The 5,547-nt window shown below is 43.1% G+C and overlaps 1 long non-coding RNA gene across 1 annotated transcript in view; it reads left to right on the top strand.

Moving 5' to 3' along the window:
• Positions 1 to 4,445: 4,445 nt before the first annotated feature.
• The window catches only part of LOC106938352 (uncharacterized), a 5,613-nt gene continuing 4,511 nt past the window's right edge, over positions 4,446 to 5,547 (top strand). The window contains exon 1 of the long non-coding RNA XR_001422604.1: positions 4,446 to 4,603. This is a non-coding gene — a long non-coding RNA (uncharacterized LOC106938352). The remainder of the gene's footprint in view (positions 4,604 to 5,547) is intronic.

Genomic DNA, 5,547 nt, shown 5'->3' with positions numbered 1-5,547 from the left:
ACATAACTGACAATAACAACAGTCTCAGATTTTTTTTAATCCAAGTTACTTAAAATAATTTAGCTATGGTACGAATTTGCTGTGTTATTAAATGTAATGTCCGATCACACGACTGAAACGGTAAAAAGATGGAAAACGGACTTTCGTTTCACTATTTTCCTGCTTGGAAACAACGCGAGGAGGCTAAGCTATCAGAGCTAACTAAAAGAAAACATGGTCATCTTCTCCAACATCCCCAGATACCTACAAGTTTCCTCCAGACATTTCCATTCTGGAGGGCGTCTTAACTCGCTTTGTTAGTGTTGGGGTTTTAATTAAATTTTTGCTTTGATTTTGTCCGGGTGTTCTGTTTCTGTTGAGTTCATTTAAGTGGGTCAACCTTGTTTAGGTCGGGCTTATATTGTTTATGTAGCATAGTCCGAGTTTTGTCAGTGGACATCGAGGTTCTTACATTATTGTGAAGTAAACTATTTTACTAGTGTTATCAGATTTACAGTATTAATACTGATGTGTGTTCTGATATGTCCTCTTCAAGGCAAACCGACGTGTGAAATGGATGAGCTCAATCCTGACTGGGGTCCAGCGCTGAATATGGGTCAGTGAGGTAAACGCCACAACGTCGGACCGACAGGCGCGTCAATTAAAGAGGCGATACAGCAAAACCATCAACAGGTTAGAGACTGTTTTCATTATTTACCCCAGAAGAGGTAAATAATGAAAACAGAGTAAGGCAACAGAAGAGGAGCAAGTTGGAGAGGCTGAGGAGGAAGAAACCAGGAGAGGAGCTCAGCAAGGCTGCAGACTCTGAAGAGGAACAGGAACCATTTGTGTTGAAATACAGTTGGAAGTGGCTGTTCTCTCATTTAATAATTTAATGTTGTAAACATTCATGAATCGTTTGATTCAAGCACTTCAAGTTGCATGTAAACAGGTGAAGAAATGAATCACATTTTAAGTTCAAATTTGATATTTAAAATATTTCAGGTAATAAACATACACGTAATGAAAGATTATATTTTTAAATATTTTATTTGATTAAACAATTATATAATCATACATCTGTTTGTTACATTTAATGTAACAACCAAACTGTCAGGACTTTGGGTTTCTGGGTTTGTTTTGCTTTATTTTGTTCATTAAAATAACATCTTCATAAAGTACGGCCACCGCCACATCATGACACAAACCAGATGAAAGAGCCCATCTTTAAACATTTAATGTGTAATTAAACAATAAAGGTGACAAATGTTATGAAATAGACCACACTTTAATAAATATTTGTTGTATTTAACATATTCCAGGTAAGTAAACATGTAATGAAATAGATCCAGATCTAAAATTTTATGTAATTGAACATTACAGGGAACAAATGTGATGATTGCCTGAGGTAATACATTTTATGAACTTTAAAAAAAAATTCTAAATATAATTTTGGTTAAATAAAAAAGGGGTCAAAATGGAATTAAAATTTGTCTCATCTATATAGTTTAGTTTTCACAGATTTTTAGTTAATAGGCCTAGAAGCTACTGAAGAAAAATACTAAATTTTCACTACAGAAATAGCTAAAATATAAAAAGTATTCAAATGTTTTTAAGATGACTGTGCCTCATCTATACACAGAGGCGCAAAAAGTGGGTATGCAGCGTATGCAACGCATAGGGGCGCAGCACCAGAGGGGGCGCCAAAACCCCGTCTGGAGGGGGCGACGCGCCGATGATGTTTTCCCATACACTTCAGCGCCTCACGCTCCTTCGCCTCTCGCACATAACGAGGTACATGTAGCGAGTTTTACACTCCACGTATGAATTACCACTTTTTTGTATCAGTTGGTCACAAGACAAAGCATTTATTTACAGGAGTGTTCGGACATTGACGGTCGCTATGTGAACCTCCAAGCGCTTCAGGAGGGACCAGTAAAGAACAGCTGGCCGAAATTAGCGTTCATAAATCGGATCAACCTTGAGCTGAACGTCCCTTACTCCGCGGAGGGAGAATCTCCAGTATCCAACTTGAAAACAACTCCACTGCGGTCAGTAACACAAAGAAAACACCGATTAGTTCTGACTAGTTTGTTTTGGTCTGTGGCCACCAAAGATGGCGCAGAGCGACGTATACGTTGGTTCCAAAGCTCTATTTTGGATATTTCAAATGTCTTCCAGTTTGTGATGGCTGCCGTTCCAGCCACACAAACATCCAATCACAACGCACACAATAGTTCAGTCTCTCCACACTTGTATTTTGTTTTTTTAAATACTGGATTTAATTTAAAGAGTAACTGGTTTTTGTTTAAATGCAACACATCATTTAACACTGGAATAAGTGCACACATTTTCATTTACACTGTTTGCTTGATTTGAGTTGCCTCAGTGCTGCTGCAAAGGACCAAAGAAGTGGCCAGCTCTAGTGGCCTTTATTTGATAGTTAATTGACAGGAAAGTGGGTAGAGAGAGAAGGGGAAGACATGCAGCAAAGGTGGGAATTAAACCTGCGACAGCTGCATCGAGGACTGAGGCCTCCATATGTGGGTTGTGCTGAACCGCTGCGCCACCACAGCCCAGGATGGGAGTTTCTTATGTTGTGGTGTTTTCTCCCCTTTGTGTCTCCTATGCTGCCTGGTCAGCCAGTATTTCAGTTCCCCTTTGTCTCACTTAGAGAGGTCTGTCTGTTTGAGTTGAATTCTGTTACTTTGACGTCTTTTATGGGCCCAACTTTGTCACGTTTCTGTTTTGGGTTAAATAAAAACAATTCTTTTTAACATTAAAATTAAACCTGTGCATGACTCTCTTTTTACTGCTCGGTCCGTCACACAGTTCCAGTGTTTAATGTTCATTACAATTTGAAGTTTATTTTGACATAACCATTATATTTCTTTAAAACGGTCTCAAAACAACAACATTAGCGTTTATTGGAATAACCTCTGGGACGATTTATTGTAGCATCGGTTATGGTGACCGGCCCAGAAACGGAAAATAACCCAGACTGGAAAGAAGCAGGAAGCCCAAGTCGCTTCATGAAGGAGATACCCTGATGCTCCACGGTTTCCATGGTTTCCATGGTTTCCATGGTTTCTCAACAGTCGTTCATGTAAACAGATTCAGCACCTCTCTTCTCTGAACTCACTCTGACCCAGCAGCCAATCAGGGAGAAGAAGCCAGCGGTCCTGAATGTATCCTGAAGCAGCGGCGGGCCCCATGTGGGCGGCGGGCCCCATGTGAGGAAGAGTCCTGACTCCATCGTGAGTCATCCTCACCACGAGGCTGCTGCTTCCTCTCCTGTGACTCTCAGTCACTGCTCGCTAAAATGAATGCGGCTGCCCCGAGTGATGTCATCATCAAACGCCGTCATCTGATGGCCGCCAATCAGAACTCCAGTTCCTCCAGCTGCTGGGTCCTCCACGCTCTAAGGGAACTCACCGTTTCTGCAGTTTTTCAGTTTTCTGGAAGTTTGTTCCAGGTCTGTGGAACATAGAAGCTGGATGTTTGGTTCCCTCTAAAGGAAGTCATCGCTGCTTTTCTGCTGAGAAAGATTTGAGTTTCCTCTGCAGGTTATCCTGATGGGTGGGGCTTAGATGCTGACAGGTGGTCACCTGACCCACAGCTGGCCAGGTGACCAACCCACAGCAGGAATCCTTCATGTTTTTTTCCATCTCTGCTGAGTCGGCGTTTTCACTCAGAGCCTGCAGGCCACGCCCCCTTCCCTCTCTCTCCCCCTCTCGCTCGGCCTCACCTACGCAGGGTGGTTCTGACCCGGTTCTGCGGGTTTGGCAGGGCGGCGTGTTTTTCTGCTCTGTGGTTGAGGAGGAACGAGGCAAATGAACCTCCAGCGCGCCGAGTCATCAATCAGCACAAACTGTCACCTAAATCATGGGACGAGTCATCATGGGGGGGCAGGCGGGCCGCGTGTGTGTGTGTGTGTGTGTGTGTGTGTGTGTGTGTGTGTGTGTGTGTCATCAGGGGAAGTAAATAAAATCCTGCAGGGTGAGATTGTTTAGTTTCATGCTGCTCACTTTTTAAAGGTCACTTAGTTCAAACCAGAACCGGTTCTGATGGTTTAAGGTTCTGATGGTTTAAGGTTCTGATGGTTTGGGGTTCTGTTTGCTCCTGGCTCAGCTCTTCCTGCTGATGGATTCTGAGTTCAGAGTAAAGATCTTGAACTGACTGAATTCATTTTTATTCTCTAGATAGAAAAACTGCAGCTGATAAATTCAGAAATTCACACAGAACCACATTTACTTTGATCCAGAACCACAGAAACAAACTAAATGTCACCAAGAAACTGAATCTATTTGAACTTGAATCTTCAGAGACCTCCAAACTTTCTCTGCCGTTTCAGTTGGTTCAGTGAAGCCCAGGAGGTTCTGGCCAGCCGGGAACCGGCTGGTTCCCGGCCCTCAGCCGGCTCCAGTAATCTGTCCTCAGCTACCCTTCAACAGGCATTTAATCACAATTTTTGGTTGCATTTCAACAGAAAACTTCAAACAGCTGAGCAATGCTGGACTTTGGAGCCTTAATTCCCAGTTTAGAAACGATGACGTCACGGCCCCGAGGCCCCCGGGGCCCGCCTGAACTGGGTCTGGACTCCAGCTGGCACAGGCGCTGAGCGGTAAGAGCATTAAGGTCTTTAGGTGTTCCAGGCTGGAGAATTAAGACAGGAACTCACTGGGACAGAGCAGGGATGCATGCTAGTTAGCCGTTAGCTGTTAGATGTTAGCTGTTAGCCGTTAGCTGTTAGCCGTTAGATGTTAGACGTTAGCTGGCGGTGTGCTGTGACATCACCGTAGCCAGGAATCTGCTGGTGTTCATAAACTTTATAAATTCTTAATGACTTTTCCCACACTTATGTAAATATGTTGTTTGGATTCTTCTATTATTCCACTAATAAAACAAAACAGTTTTATATTATTAACCTAATTATATTAGTTGCAAAATATCATACATAAATCTAAATTCTCAAATCAAAAACCTTGCTTTTCAGCCTTTAAAGAGGAATTCAAATAATATATTTGTGGCAGTATGCCCTGTAGCCTTTGAACGCACCACACAAGTGCCTGAATCTAATTGGTTGTGGCGCCGGCTGCCTGTATATAAAGGGCCCTCCCTCACCTGGTTGACATCACGTTGTTTTCCTTCCGGTTCAGACCTCGGCATTTGTTGGTGCTGCACGCTAGGTAAGGCAGGCTTCATCTCTCTCAGTCAATTATTACTTGTGATTTATTTCCATTTTCTGTATAACTGCCGCAAATTAATACGCGCTCAAAACGGTGCGCTTAACGACGCTCTGATCGCCGATCCATCGTCCTTGTGGTAAGAATCTTCCCACACTTGACGTTTGTTAGCTTAGCTTTAGCTCAGCTTCTGTTGCATATCCATGCTGCCTGTACAAGCTCCCTGTTTCCTCCTTCCTGTAAGAGCTCAGTGGGAAGTGAAGTGCTGGAGTTTGGATGCTTTTAGATTCCATTTCTAACATTTATTTTTGATAGCCGCTGCTGTTTGTCCTTGGCCTGCTGTTTGCCTGCTGTTCTGGTTGCCCCGACTGGCGGTCCGCCT

This window comes from Poecilia latipinna, unplaced genomic scaffold (assembly GCF_001443285.1).
Source record: "Poecilia latipinna isolate Pla-1442-1.1 unplaced genomic scaffold, P_latipinna-1.0 Scaffold2573, whole genome shotgun sequence".
Classification (NCBI taxonomy): domain Eukaryota; kingdom Metazoa; phylum Chordata; class Actinopteri; order Cyprinodontiformes; family Poeciliidae; genus Poecilia; species Poecilia latipinna.
The sequence above is the reverse complement of the archived record's forward strand: the minus strand, read 5'-3'. Positions and strand labels throughout refer to the sequence as shown.